We start from the raw sequence: 16,802 nt of genomic DNA on the forward strand, positions 1-16,802 counted from the left end.
TCCCGTAGGTTAAATTAATCATGTGAGAACTGAAGGCACTCACAGGAGATATACACTACTCAGGATTGGGGACAGGGGACATGTTTTCTCTCTCCTGATTATTTCACAGTCATCACCTTTCTTCTTAACTTACCTTCACCTCCACATCCTCAGGGGATGGCAGTCACTCCTGCAATCATTCATGGTTCTTTTGGAGAATTCTGGAATGCCTTCAGCTATTGAAACAAATTTACATTTGACGTCTCCAAAGAACATCTCTGCATTCCTCCATTACCATCACCCTGGGTCTCTTTAAAATTGCTCTCTTTACAACTATGGACTCTGGATAACTCTAAGAAAAACTGTAAAAGCAGCAAAGAATCCTGTGGCACCTTATAGACTAACAGACGTTTTGGAGCATGAGCTTTCGTGCTTTTGCATGCATCTGAGGAAGTGGGTATTCACCCACGAAAGCTCATGCTCCAAAACGTCTGTTAGTCTATAAGGTGCCACAGGATTCTTTGCTGCTTTTACAGATCCAGACTAACACGGCTACCCCTCTGATATCTAAGAAAAACTGTGTGTCCTGCAATGGATGGTGCAAATGGTACAAGAGTAATACGTGAGAATGGAGAAAGGTAAATACTGCTGTTCCCCATGGGTCTGTACTGTGACCAGTTCTATTCAACATAGTCATAAATGATCTGGGAAAGGGGATAAACAGTGAGGCAGCAACATTTGCAGATGATACAAAACTAGTCAAGATAGTTAAGTCCAAAGCTGACTGCGAAGAGTTACAAAGGGATCTCACAAAACTGGGTGACTGGGAAACAAAATGGCAGATGAAATTCAGTGTTGATAAATGCAAAGTAATGCCCATTGGAAAACATAATCCCAACTATACATATAAAATAGTGGGGTCTAAATTAGCTGTTACCATTGTAGAAAGAGATCTTGAAGTGATTGTGGATAGTTCTCTGAAAACATCCACTCAATGTTCAACGGCAGTCAAAAAAGCAAACAGGATGTTGGAATCATTAGGAAAGAGATAGATAATACAACAGAAAATATCATATTGCCTCTGTATAAATCCATGGTACGCCCATGGTGTGCCCACATCTTGGATACTGTCACTCCATCTCAAAAAAGATATATGAGAATTGGAAAAGCACAGAAAATGGCAACAAAAATGATTAGTGGTATGGAACGGCTTCGATATGAGGAGAGATTAATAAGACTGGGACTTTTCATCTTGGAAAAGAGATGATTAAGGGGGGAATACGATAGAGGTCTATAAAATCATGACTGGTGTGGAGAAAGTAAATAAGGAAGTGTTTATTTACTCCTCACAACACAAGAACTAGGGATCACCAAATGAAATTAATAGGCAGCATGTTTAACATGAACAAAAGGAAGTATTTCTTCACACAACACAGAGTCAACCTGTGGAACTCTTTCCCAGAGGATGTTGTGAAGGCCAAGATTATAGCAGAGTTCAAAAAAGAACTAGATAAGTTCATGGAGGATAGGTCCATTAATGGCTATTAGACAGGATGAGCAGGGATGGTGTCTCTCACCTCTGTTTGCCAGAAGCTGGGAATGGGCGATGGGATGGATCTCATGATGATTGCCTGTTCTGTTCATTCCTTCTGAAGCACTTGGCATTGGCCACTACTGAAAAACAGGATACTGGGCTAGATGGACCTTTGGTCTGACCCACTATGGCCATTCTTATGTTCTTGAGGAGACATGGAGAAACTAACCAAAGTATATGGCACTAATCTAGCCTGGACAAGTTTTCTTTCCGTGTATTGTAGCCAATCATCACTCAAGTGATGATGAGCTACATTATATATCCTGTAAGGAGTGATGTGACCATTCTGTATATATAGTCCCCCCAAAACATGGAAAAACTCTAAAAGCAGGTAAAAAAACCAGTCAGCAACAAAAAGGCTAAGGAATAATGCCACTAGATGGCAGCTGTAGTAGCGTCTTATTCCCATTGGACCTGTTTTACAACAGGAAAGCATGTAATAAAGGATGTCCAGGCAGCACTGAAGAGATGAAAGGGAGAAAATGTGAGAAAGAAAAGCCTACACATCATACTGGAAAGAAGCCTGCAGATAGTTAGGCTAGGCACAGTATGGACTTCCAGGAGATTGGGGGTGTGAAGCTCTCAATTTTCTGAGGAACAGGGGAGGCTCATTATGAATTTTATGTAGTGGGGTAGGGTAAGGGGAAATACAGATTAATAGATTCTAAGGCCACAAGGGATCATTGTGATCATGTAGTGTGACCTCTTGCAGAACACAGGCCATAGAAGCCCCCGCCCCCCCGCCTCCAAATATTTTCTAGAGCAGATCTATTAGAAAAAAACTCAATCATGATTTAAAAATTGTCAGTGATGGAGACTCCATCACAACCCTTGGTAAATCGTTCCAATGGTTAATTACTCCCACTGTTAAAAATTTATGCCTCATTTCCAATCTCAATTTGTCTATCTTCAGCTTCCAGCTATTGGATCATGTTATACCTATAAATTGAAGAGCCCTCCTGTGTGTACTTATAGATTGCAATCAAGTCACCCCTTCACCTTCTCTTTGTTAAGCTAAATAGATTGAGCTCCTTGAATCTATTACTACAAGGCATGTTTTCTAATCAGCCAATCATTCTCGTGGCTCTCCTCTGAACCCTCTCTATTTTATCAATATCCTTCTTGATTTGTGGCTACCAGAACTGGACACAGTATTCCAGCAGCCATCCCACCAGTGCAGAATACAGAGGTAAAATAAACTCTCTCCTCCTACTTGAGATTCCCTTGTTTATGCAGCCAAGGACTGCATTAGCCCTTTTGGCCACAGCATCACACTTGCAGCTCAGATTCAGCTGATTATCCATCCTCACACCCAAATCTTTTTCAGAGTCATTGCTTCCCAGGATAGAGTCCACCATCCTGTAAGTATGGCTACATTTTTGTTTCTAGATGTATACATACATTTACATTTAGCCATATTAAAACACATATTTGCTTGCACCCAGTTTACCAAGCAATCCAGATCACTCTGAATCAGTTACCTGTCCTCTTTGTTATTTACCACTCCCCCAAATATCAATGATGATTTTATGTTTTCTTCCATGTCATTGATAAAAATGTTAAATAGCAAGGGGACAAGAACCTAACCCTGTGGGTCCCCAATGGAAAGAGACCTGTTCCATGACAATTCCCTGTTTACAGTTACATTTTGAGACCTATCAGTTAGGCAGTTTTTAATCTGTTTAATGTGTGCCATGTGAGTTTTATGTTGTTCTAGTTTTTTAATCAAGATGTTGTGTGGTCCCAAGTTTAACACCTTACAGAAGTCTAAATATATAATGTCAATGCTATTACCATTGTCAGCAAAACTGACTCTTGGATGCAAGTTATCTGATTTAAAAATGTCTAACTTCTGTTTAACATCCCCCAGAGATATTAGTGGAAGAGATTGTGTGTTATTACCACATGATGAGACTATATCATCTGTTTTTCCCCTAATATGGAATAGAAATATTTATTTAACACTTCTGTCTTTTCTTCATTATTATGGATAAGTCTACCATTTTCATCTAGAGATGAATCAATACCACTGCCAGGATTATTTTTGTTCCTGGAATGTTTTAAAAACTCCTTACTGTCTTCAATTCTACTGGCCATAGATTTCTCTTTGTGTCCCTAGGCTTCACTTATGAATTCCTATCAACTTCCTCTTTCTTCTTTTTATTTTTTACAGCTGCCTTCTCTTCCTCTCTAAACAAGATTTATTTTAAAACTATCACAGCCTTCTTCCTCAATTGTGGGATTGTGGCTTTTTGGTCATTTAATAAGGTATCCTTAAATTATTCCCATTGATCCCATATGATCATTCATATTTTTTATTAAATTTTTCCTCCCAGAAGTTTTGGTTCATAATTATGTTCAGTTTTCTCAAATTAGCCCTATTAAAGCATCAAGTATATATATTCTATTACAGGACTGCACTTTACTCTGTCTGAACATTATAAATGTGATCAAGTCATGATTACTTATACATAAGCTAACATTAACTTTTAGTTATGTGATGAGTCTCTCTTTATCTGTTAGGACAAGGTCTAATACAGATTTCCCCCCTGTTGACTGCAACACTTTTTTTATTCAGGCATTTGCCATTTATAATGTTTAGAAATTCCAAGGATGTTTTAGTACTGGCAGCATGAGACCTCCAGCATATGTCACTCAAATTGAAATCCCCCAATAGAATCAAGTCAGTTGATAACAGCAAGGAGAAAGACACTATCTGATTGTGAGGAAGCAGCACAATATCTGTTTTCAGGGAAGAAGACTATAGGGGTCAGGGAACACTACCACACTGCAGTTGTAGCACAGAAAATGAGTTCTATGCTTAAGAAAACAGTAAAGCGGAATGGGCAGCAAGAATCTGGAACCTATTTTAAATATATTAAAAAAAGGGACTTTAAGATCCCATAACAATATCAGTTTACCTTATAAAGTTCTCATATTAATGTTATGAAATAGTCATTGCTTCATACAATCTACCTTTAAGGACAAGAAAGCACCTAGCTCAGGCATACTCAACCTGTGGCTCTAGCACCACATGTGGCTCTTCAGAAGTTAATATGCGGCTCCTTGTATAGGCACCGACTCTGGGGCTGGAGCTACAGGTGCAAACTGTCCAATGGGCCAGGGGGTGCTCACTACTCAACCCTTGGCTCTGCCCCCAGTCCATCCCCCTCACCTGAGCCTGCCATGCCCTCGCTCCTCCCTGTCCCCCCCAGAGCCTCCTGCACACCACAAAACAGGTGATCGGGAGGTATGGGGAGGGAGTGCGAGGCACTGACTGGTGGGGCTTCCGATGGGTGGGAGGTGCGGGAACCAGCGGGGAGCTGGTGAGGGACTGCTTTTGTATTACTGTGGCTCTTTGGCAATGTACATTGGTAAATTCTGGCTCCTTCTCAGGCTCAGGTTGGTCACCCCTGATGTAGCTGATATTGTCATACTGAAATCTAACAGGTAGTATGTCCTAACCAGGTCTAAGGCTCTACCACAACCTTTCTTGGATTGGCTTTACTTTCTCACTGTAATAGTGGAGATCAGCTTCATAGTTCCTAGGCTCTATCCCTTGTAGATTTTAGCCATTAAACTCCCTCCAAGGTGTGTCCCTTTTCATACACTTATTTTCATGTGTTTATTTTTCTCTATTAAAGCATTTCTCCATCTTGATTCCTCAGGTCCAGAGCAAGCAAGGAGCCACACCAGTAAACAAACCAAAATTACAAGTCAAAGCAAAGCAAACCAATTATCTCGACATTTCCCACTCTTTCATGGGAAGCTGTAATAGAACTTTCCTTGCAATATTGCACTGCGAACACAAGAGGGTGATACACAACCATATAAATACTACTTTCAAGGCTTACCCCCTATTTCTTTCCCATGATCTATAATGGAATACAACAGCAGCTGTGTTTCTCCTGGTTCTAGAGAAAATTCTACCAGAAACATTGCCCAAGGGTAAGAACTATCCAGTCTCTGCTTATGAAGGTGACTGGACAGAGGAAGGAAGAAGTCATGCTGCAGTGTGCACCTGACCCTGCAGTCAAGGTCTCCTTCATTATCTTCCCCCTACATTTTACATATGATTCAATGAAGGGCTTTAATGTACTCATCAAAGTTTTATTTTTTAAACTCCCCTTATAACAGATCCATCCCTTAGGCTTCTACATTCACTATCACATGCCATATCAATTTGTTGCAGGTGCAGAAGCACAGTATCAGTGGGGAGGTGCATTGTTCTTAAATGACCGGGGAGTTTGTACTTAACAGTGACGTTAATTTATGTACCACAGCAGTGAAATCCTGATGTAAGCTGCTGGCAGCTCTGATTTGCTCAGCCCTCTGCAGTCACAGCCCTCCTTCCAAACTGGAGGATGGCCTTGGTCTCTGCAGTCACACCCTTACACAACAAAGGCAGATCCTCCATACAGGAAGGAGGCACAGAGTCAGTATGCTGGAGGAGGCAGGGGAGATACGGGCTGGTAGAAGGGCTGGCTTAAAGGATCAGTTGAATAAAGGAATGAGGAGGGGGTGATGTCAAATGATCAACTGATTGGTGGGGTCTTGGGAGACAAAAAATTAATGGGATGGGAATGGCTATGAGGATGGAGGATGGGTTTCTTGGGAGCAGATGGGAGGTCCTAGAGCAGGGGAAGGCAAACTTTTTGGCCTGAGGGCCACATCAGGTTTCTGAAATTGTATGGAGGACTGGTTAGGGGAGGCTTTCCCTCTCCAAGCAGCCAGGTGTGGCCTGGCCCCTGCCCCCTGTCCAACCCCCGCCCCTGCTTCTGGCCCCCTGATGGCCCCCCTGGGACTCCTGCCCCATCCAACCCCCCTGTCGCCTGACAACTGCCCCATCCACCTCTCCCTGTCCCCTGACCACCCCTGGATCCCACACCCCTGAGTACCCCCCACCGCCCCATCCAACCCCTCATCTCCTTCCTGACTGTCCCCCTCAGGATCCCTGCCCCCATTCAACCCCCCTGTTCCCCACTCTCTGACCGCCCTGACCCCTACCCATACCCCTGACCCCTGACCACTACCCCGAATTCCCCTGCCCTCTATCCAACCCCTCCCACCCCCCCACTCCCTGCCCTCTTACTGCACAGCCTGGAGCACTGGTGGCTGGCGGTGCTACAACCACGCTGCCCAGAGCACCAGGACAGGCAGTCATGCCACTGTGCAGCTCAGAGCACCAGGTCAGGCCGCGATTCTGCAGCTGTGCTGTCCCAGGAGCTCACAGCCCCACCGCCCAGAGCATTGTGCCAGTGGGGCAGTGAACTGAGGCTGTGGGGGAGGGGGAACAGCAGGGGGAGGGGCTGGGGACTAGCCTTCTGGGCCAGGAGCTTAGGGGCCAAGCAGGAGAGTCCCACGGGCCAGATGTGGCCCACGGGGCGTAGTTTGCCCACCTTTGCCCTAGGGCAAAGAACAAGACAAAGGATAGCGAAAGTAAGGGAAAAGATAACAGAACATGGGACTGGGTGAAAGCAAGAAGACACTTCAAAAGCTAGAAACGGAGGAAGGGGCGGGGTTCCTATTTTCCACTACTTTGCACATTGTGTAGAGTGTGGAGTGCAGGAGGGGGATCAGGGCATGGGGGTTGGGGTGCAGGACGGGTGCAGCATGGAGGAGAGGGCTCAGGGCAGGGGGTTGGGGTGCTAAGTGCAGGCAGGGGGCTCAGGGCAGGAAGTTGGGGTGCAGGAGGGGTGCGAGGTGCAGACGGGGGATTAGGGCAGGGAGTTTGGGTGCAGGAGGGGTGCGGCAGGGGGTCATGACTGTCCAGGTGCAGCAGGGGGCTCAAGACAGGGAGTTGGGGTGCAGGGGGGGTGTAGGCAGGGGGCTCAGGGCAGGGAGTTGGGGCGGGGTGCAGGAGGGGGCTCAGAGCAGCAGGTTGGGGTGCAAGGTGCAGGCAGGGGGCTCAGGGCAGGAAGTTGGGGTGCTGGAGGGTCCAGGGTGCAGGCAGGGGGCTTAGGGCAGTGAGTTGGGGTGTGGGGTGCAGGCAGGGGGCTCAGGGCAGGGAGTTAGGGGGCAGGATGCAGGAGGGGTTTGGGCTCTGACCCGGCACCACTTACCTGCAGAGGCTTACTCCCTGCCTGCCTGCCTGCCCTGGCCCCACGCCGCACCGCTCACCACAACTCTGTGTGGCCTCTGGGTGGGGCAGAGGCACAGGGCTCTGTGCACTGCCCTTGCCATGCCTCCAGTTACTCCCCCAAAGCTCCTATTAGCCACGGTTCCCCATTCCCAGCTAATGGGAGCTGTGGGGGGGTAGTGCCTGGAGCAACTCCTGCAGCCCTCTGTCTCCCCCCACTCCCGAGGGCCCCAGGGACGTGGTGCCATGCTGGCCACTTCTGAGAGTGGCACAAGGCTTGCAGCACCACGGTAGGCCGGATCCAAAGCCCTGAGGGGCCGGATCCGGCCCGTGAGCATTAGGGTGTGCCTGGGCACACCCAGCACACCCCATGTGCATGCCTATGAACATGAGATGAGAGCGCAGAGGAAAGTGAGTCAATCAAGAGTGAGTGAGTTGGAAGAGAAGTGACTTGGAGGGGCAATGTGAATGAAAGTGATCTGCAAGAACACAGATAGAGGGAAAGGAACAGGCAGATAAGAAAGGGAAAAATGAGTGAAGAAAGTTTTTTGAGGAAGAATAAAATTATGGGAGACACAAATTCAAGTTGTAATTAACATAGATTAGTGGCAAAATATTATATAATCAAACACTGGTATGGTGCTTGTGGGATGAGTGGGGAACAGGAACAAAGCATGAGAATCTGTTGTTCCTACCAAACATGAAAAACCAGCCAACACCACATATTGTATTGAAAAAAATCTCAAAAAGAGAATATAAACAAATATTGACACTGTTGTGTATTTGGCTGTCATGGTATTAGAATCTTCTTGCTGCTATGGCAACTGAATTAGATTATTAGTGGATAGCTCAGCCAGTTTTGGTTAGTTCAGTGTATGGCAATAGATGGCTGCTTTTAAGGTTTACAGCTCTCTGTGTCTCCAATGATTTCTTCCTAAAACTATTTCCTCAAGGATATAACAACATGGCGACAAGGATGGGATTCCTGTGTTGCCCCAGCAACAGAAGGAAGTAGAAATGAAGGTACAAAACAACCCCAAAACCTTTTTGCTATTGGAAGGGGATGAGAACTGGCTTGTTTTCACTGACTGTGCAAACGGAAACTAATACCATGGCTACCCTTACAGGCCACAGCAACCTTTTGAGGAGACTATAGTGCAATTAGGGTGACCAGATGTCCCGATTTTATAGGGACAGTCTGGATTTTTGGGTCTTTTTTTTATATAGGCTCCTATTACCCCCCACCGCCTGTCCCGATTTTTCACACTTGCTGTCTGATCACCCTAAGTGCAATGAACGTTTTGAGCTTTTTGTTATTGCAAATGACATTACAAAAGAGAAGAAGGTGCCAATATTCTTAAGTGTTGTAGGGGCTAAGACCTACTCCCTGCTATGCAGCTTACCACACCCTGTTAAGCCTGAGACCAAATCTTATAGTGACATTATGGAAATCCTAGGGTCCCATTTTTTCTCCAAAACCATTGGTAAGTGCTGAAAGATATAGGTTCTACAAAAGAGACCAAAGAGAAGACAAAACAGTTGTACAATTTGTAGCAACTTTGAAAAAGCTTGTGGAACACTATCAATTTAAGAAGATATTAAATGACACCCTACGTGACAGTTTGTGTGTGGCCTGCACAGTGAAGCTATACAGAAATGCCTATTGACAGAGGCTCAGCTTACCTTACAGAAGGCTGTTGATCTTGCAGTCTTCATGGAACTGGCTACAAAGGAGACGCAATACATTGGTGCATCCCTTAGGGTGCATAAGGGGTCACAAGAACCTACCCACAAAACTGGGGGGAGTCAGGAATGTTACTGCTATGGTAAGCCATGCATCAGAATGCTGGTGTAAGGACCTGGTGTGTCAACACTATGGCAAAGAGGGACACATTGAGTGTGCCTGTAAACAAAAGAAAAAGAGGCCTGTGGTCTTGCCAACCAAAAAGCAAAATCTACATACCCTAGAGCAGACCCAGGATGATAAAGGAGGTACCTCATCACAAGAAGAAGAGCCACTCCATGTTTTGTTTTTGGCAGTGGGCTCACATGAATACTGGGTAACCCCGTTGTTGGACGGCAAACTTATACGCATGGAACTGGACACCGGTGCAGCCGTCTTGCTGGTCTCCGAGACTGTGTATAAAGAAAAGCTACAGCATCTTCCACTTAAGGCAACAAAAACTGTTCTGAAGATATATATGGGAGAAGCTGTGCCCATGTTGGGCACTACTGATGTTAAGGTGGAGCTCAATGTACAGGCTGATAAATTGCCATTGTTTGTGGTGAGAGATAATTACCCAGGCTTAATGGGTAGGTCTTGGCTTAGGAAGATTCAGCAGAAGTGCACCAAATGACAAAAGAAGAAACCGATCTGACTGCTATACTAAGGAAACATGCTGCTGTTTTTGGAGAGAATCTGGGAAGTATGAAGGGAATCACTGTGACATTGAACATTAAACCTGACAGTCAACCAAAATATCTGAAAGTCAGAACTGTGCCAGATGCCATCAGGCCATAAGTTGAAGCAGACTTGGAGCGCCTGGTCACCAGTTACCTGTAGCCTATGGGCAACTCCTATCTTTCCAATAGTGAAGAAAGATGGCTTCCTCCAGATTTGTGGTGATTTTTAAGTCACTGTCAACCCAGTGTTGTGTACAGAGCAATACCTGCTTCCCTGCATTGATGACCTCTTCATGGGCCTAGCTGGGGGAAAAAAGTTCAGTAAGATCGATCTGAGTCAAGTGTATTTACAGATGCACGTTGATGAAAAGTCCCAAGAGCTGTTGACTACTGTGACTAATAAGAGGCTTTATTGATACTGTCGCCTACCCTTCAGAATAATGTCTGCTCCTGCCTTGTTCCAGAGGGCTATGGACCAGATCTTGTGTGGCTTGCCAGGAGTCCGGTGCCATCTGGATGACAGCCTGGTCACTGGAAGGAATAAGGAGGATCACCTACACCCATGGGACTGGCCTGGAAACCTATGGCAACGTATTCACGCTGACTTCGCTGGCCCACTTGAAGGAAGCATGTTCTTGGTAGTGGCAGACACCCATTCTAAATGGCCAGAAGTTTCTATAATACAGTCTACTACTGCAGAGAGAATTATCCAAAAACCATGGGGACTCTTTAATCATTTTGGTCTGGCAGAACAACTGAGCAGAACAACGGACTGCAGTTCATGTCTCAGGAGTTTCAAAATTTTATGAAGGCAAATGAGGTACACCATATCACCTCAGCACCATATCACCATCCACCAGTGGATTAGCTGAAAGATTTGTGCAGACAATGAAACAGGCTTTGAAATTGGCAAGGGGACAATTATCCATTCAAAAGTGTCTGGACACCTTCTTACTATCCTACAGAAACACACTGCATGCTACGTCCAAGGCATCCCCGGCCTTTCTAATGATGGGACGACAGTGGCACACTTGCTTTGATCTGCTGAAACCTTCTGAACCCTGACAAATTGTGCAAGGTCAGCAGCAAGATCAAGTCATCAGACGGGCACCCAGAGCAAAAAAACGAACTGTTAGCCTGGGACAGCCAGTTTTGGCTCAGAATTATACTTCTGGAGCTATATGGGTCCCTGCCACGATCATTGCTCAAATAGGACCTGTTTCCTACACAGTCCAGACTGCAGAGGATCTCACCTGGCGGCGACGTAGATCAGCTGTTTCCAGGTCATACCAGTCCTCAAGACGCATCTTCAGTTGAGTTGCCTGACTTCACCACTTCCGGCAAGACACTGAATCAAGAGTCACCTGTTCCTGACTTTCCCTCTCCAATGCTGCTGGCGGCAGAGATACCCACCTGCTGATACCACATCCTCACACATTCATGCTACGAACTCGGAGCCCATTGTCAGGCATGCACCCAAGACACTTTGGGGTGTAACAACGCCAGAAGTCTGCCGTAGTCCACCTAAAGACAGAAGGCCTCCTCAATGGCTGGATTTTTAGTTACGGTGAACCCACGGTTACGGGGCAAAATATTCCCCGGGGTTTAGCCGGGAACGAAGACAGTCTATCCTCCTTCTCTAGTTTACAGTTTGTTTTATTTAGGGGATGTTCTCATTAAGGGGGGAGGAATATGTTGTGTATTTGGTTCTCATGGTAATAGAATCTTGTTGTTGCTATGGCAACCGAGTTAGATTATTAGGGGATAGCCCAGACAGTTTTGGCTGGTTTTTGGTTAGTTCAGTGTGTGACAATAAATAGCTGCTTTTAAGGTTTACAGCTCTCTGCATCTCAAGTGATTTCTTCCTAAAACTGCTTCCTCCAAGGATATAACAGACACTGCATTCTACAGGAGTTTTTAATATAGTTTAGTGTCTGACAGGCAAAATTGTTTTTGAGGGAATTTAAGTGAAAAATAGATAAATGTCCACTAGATGGCAGCTGCCAAAATCTTACTGAAAAACTATCCTTTACACAAAACCAGTTACAGTAGAGTAGATGCCTCTTCCTAGCAACAAATCAGTGGCCTTTTGCTATGTCCTAAGCAGCTGTTGTTGTTATGGGGAGTGTCGTCTGACCACAGGCTTATGAAGAGTTGAGGGTGTTTCGGAAGGGATGGAGCAGCCACGTTGCGGATGGGGAATTGGGATGAGTGGAGGGGAACCCCACGTTTGGGGGGAATGAGTCAGAGGAACCCTGGGTTTGGCAGGGGACCCCTAGGCAGCAAAACAGCTGAGCCAGCCTGGCTGCCAGGGCAGCTGAGGGTGCTCCCACTGGCAGCTATATTCTCCACTATGAGGAGGAATTGATGGCTGGGGAGGGTACCATGTGCACCCTGCAATGGAGGGCAGGGGTGGCTCCTACCACAGACAGCAGAGATGGGAGGGGAGAGGGGGATCCCTAATCCTCCACTGCAAAGTAGCAACCCCTCCCCCCGCATTGCGTGCCAGCCCGATACTGAGGAAGGGAGGAGGAAACCCTCCAACTGCACCTCTGCTGCTCCCACCACCCCAGCCTGCTCCTGTCTACACCTCCCCAACCTCCACCCTTGGATGTGATGTCACAAATGTTGATCTTATGCAGAAGCTTTGTTGCTGTTACCGAGTGGACAATTCATGGTAGAGAAAGTGTTCCCAGGGAAAATGTTGCTTGTAAGCAGCGGTTGCTCTTACAAGGGGTTACTGCAAACACGCATCTGTTGCATTTCCATTTACAAGAGTTCATACACCACCTGCGCATTTAAACTATACTTGCAGCTACAAATTTAATTTGCCACGTTTTTCAACCCTAATGCAGGAGTTTCCAAAGTGGCTATATTGCTAAACCAACTTTAGCGATATTGTCAGTTTGGGTAACCAAGAAGTTAGGAGACTGGTTTCAGGATGATGATTGTATTTAAACAACACTCTTTTACTTGATCTCTAATTTTACACTTTTAAGGGAAAGCCACCTTCCCTTTTTCGTAGCTATTTCAGTTTCAGATTTTAACCACAACTAAGTACACAAACACACGAGCCTTTCCCCGGACTGCTCAGAAGGGGATTCAACTTCCAACTGCTGGAGTCGGGGAGCTGCCATTTTATCCCTCTCTTGCCTCCCTCCCAATCATTTTATGTCCTATCTCTCTCCCTACCCTACTCAGTTTCCTCCTCACACTTCCTCCTTGCTTCCCCACTTCTATTCCCCGCCTACACTCTCCCTCCCCCTTCAGTCTCCCTCCTCCACATCTTGTTTCCTTGTGATAATTTTCCTTTGGTTTTCCTTCCTATATCCCCATTACTAACCCCCTCATTCCCCTCCTCCTCTTCCCTGCAAGTTCCTTCAGCCTGCTTGCTTAGCTTGAACTACTCCATTCAAATTCTCCGGATGAGTGTCATTACTTCACCCAACATGGTTACAGTCTCCCCCACCCAACCTACATTCCCCTGCTGTCTGTCAGCTCCCAACTTCAGAGAGCTCTTTGTTTTGCTTGCTGTCTGTGTCTGTGTTGGGTTGGTCCTTGAATTGGAATGTTAAGCAGTTAATGTCAGAGCCATCTGCATGCAATGATATAGCAATGACATCAGTGTCAGGGAAGAGAGAAAAGACCATTCAGGTCTGTCCAGAATTGTGGAGGTTTGGTGCTGGCAGACAAGTACCTCAGCCTCTTGAGGCTAAGGGAAGAATGGGATTGGGGGGTTAGAAGCGTACTTGTTTGTTGTTTTTTTGGAAACTAAAATTCAAAGACAGACTTCTTTTGGTGAAATGAGCATACAAAGAGGTTCATACTCCTGTCATAGCTAGCACCTTTTCTGGTTTATGAACATGGAGAGTACCATGAAGGGCACAGTCTAGATGACAATTGTGTATCTAGGCAAACAGTTAAATTGTTGAGAACTGATTTATTAAGTGACTCTAACCTTTACAAAAGCACCTAAATGACTGAGGTTGCTAAGTCTCATTTTCTAAAATTACTAAGGACCAGACTTTTAAAGTTATCGAGGTATTTCTGTGCTTAGAATTGCAGTGCCCACTCCCATTTAAGAGCCTAACATTCATTTTCAAAAGTGATTTAAGCACTTAGGAGCCTAAATCATTTGAAAACTGTGTCCATACTCAGGCATGGTATCAACTTTTCCTTTGTGTTATGGTTGTGGGATTTTCATTACATTAAACTCCTTAAGCAGAAATGATGTAAATATATGAAAGTTTTATTGCTGAGTGTAACTGGCTTCCTCGGTCCTGCTTCTCACTCCAGCTCTTCCATTACCTGCTTTCCCTGTTCCTGTGCCTATTTGTGGGCTTGGGCTAATGGCCTAATTAGCCTTTCTGCCCTGCCCCACCCACAAATTAGGCACAGGTCTGCCTCATTAGCTCCAATCTGCTAAGCCTGATTGGAGCCTCTGTAACTAGTGTTGATTCACAGTTTCCTACCTAGAACTCTGTCACACTGAGATGAGGTTACTTATCTTTAGTTTCTTATTCATTGTGCTAGTATCTTCATTTTTCTTGGTTATAGTCTATATTCTGGCTTTTAACTCCAAATATTATTCTCCTAAATAAGGTGTTCGTTTCTTTTTGCTATTGCTTGGTCTTTGAAAGTATAAGATTTGTCACTATCCTAGAGGTTATATGGCCTGTATATTTTTTCACTTGATCACTAGATGGAAGCATTGAAAATGCATTAGCCAGTATTATTTCAGAAATCGATAAAATAAGGAATTATCTGCACACAAATTGGAATCAAAATAGCTATATCTGTTTTCACTGAAATGTTGTTTTAGAGCATATCTCTGTGCACTCACATTAATGATCTGGAGGATGGCATGGACTGCACTCTCAGCAAGTTTGCAGATGACACTAAACTGGGATGAGTGGTAGATATGCTGGGGGGTAGGGATAGCATAGAGAGGGACCTAGACAAATTAGAGGATTGAGCCAAAAGAAATCTGATGAGGTTCAACAAGGACAAAGTGCTGAGTCCTGCACTTAGGACGGAAGAATCCCATGTACTGCTACAGACTAGGGACCGAATGGCTTGGCAGCAGTTCTGCAGAAAAGGACCTAGGGGTTACAGTGGATGAGAAGCTGGATATGAGTCGACAATGTGCTCTTGTTGCCAAGAAGGCTAACGGCATTTTGGGCTGTATACGTAGGGGCATTGCCAGCAGATCAAGGGATGTGATCATTCCCCTCTATTCGACATTGGTGAGGCCTCATCTGGAATACTGTGTCCAGTTTTGGGCCCCACACTACAAGAAGGATGTGGAAAAACTGGAAAGAGTCCAGCGGAGGGCAACAAAAATGATTAGAGTGCTGGAGCACATGACTTATGAGGAGATGCTGAGGGAAATAGGATTATTTAGTCTGCAGAAGAGAAGAATGAGAGGGGATTTGATAGCGGCCTTCAATTACCTGAAAGGGGGTTCCAAAGAGGATGGATCTAGACTGTTCTCAGTGGTACCAGATGACAGAACAAGGAGTAATGGTCTCAAGTTGCAGTGGGGGAGGCTTAGGTTGGATATTAAGAAAAAAATTTCCACTAGGAGGATGGTGCAGCACTGGAATGTGTTATCTAGGGAGGTGGTGGAATCTCCTTCCTTAGAGGTTTTTAAGGTCAGGCTTGACAAAGCCCTGGTTGGGATGATTTAGTTGGGGATTGGTCCTGCTTTGAGCAGGGGGTTGGACTAGATGACCTCCTGAGGTCCGTTCCAACCGTGATATTCTATTCTATGATTCTGTGACTTCAGATGAAGTGTCCTATTTTCATTTAATTTCAGTCAGTAAAAGCCAACTTAAGTTAAATCAAAATAGGACACTCATAACCAGAAATAATGTCCATAAACTAAATAACTATATGTGCGGCACATTGCATGTATGCTAAGAAGTTGTTCCAGTTTGTGTGGACAAGCTCTACAAGCTATGACTGGTAATCAGCTCTAGAACAAAATCTAATGAGAATTCTTTGATCTTATGGTGAATTTTTTAGGAGGGAGAAAGTATACTCATTTTTAGGAACTAGGGCTGTTCCAGGAGAGGTATACACTTCAGAGGAAGGTGCAAGAAACCTCAAACAGGAATATTGTAGAATAACCCACCCAAAAAAGTTTATTCCTAACCCTCATCAGTTTGTGCTTATCTTATACCCTAAAGCATGATGGTTTAGATCTGCCCATTTAAAAGAAAAATTTTAATTATGGATGTTCTCATTAATGGGAAATTGTGCAAATGTAATGTGTGATCCTTCTTAAAAGTCTTCTTCAGCTCTTTGTTTCAATAATATCATGTGGCTGTGGGTTCTGCTGGTTAATTATGCATTGTATAGATGAGGATCTATGAGGATCAGCAAACATTCCACCAGCATGTATAAGGGTGATGTGGTTTATTTCCAATGACAATCTCAGTGCAGGATACCAAAGTGAATGTGTTGAGATTTGTCTATCAATAATCAGTTCCATTCCCACTGCTACATATCCAGTACTGTATGCAGTAAGCTAATAACCATGGGGCATGCATATCACCATCAAATATATAAATCACAGCAGTGAAATAGGAGAGACTTGTGCTATGTAATGCAAAATGTGAATAGTCTCTTCCCTTCTAAGGGTCTCGGGCTTTAGGGCCCAATGATTGTGTCACACATTTTCTATTAATCTGAAAGTCCCTTCCCTTCCTTTTCATTGTCCATAATAATGAAAAGTCAAAAGTC

The sequence above is a fragment of the Gopherus evgoodei genome, chromosome 2, assembly GCF_007399415.2.
Source record: "Gopherus evgoodei ecotype Sinaloan lineage chromosome 2, rGopEvg1_v1.p, whole genome shotgun sequence".
Taxonomy (NCBI): Eukaryota; Metazoa; Chordata; order Testudines; family Testudinidae; genus Gopherus; species Gopherus evgoodei.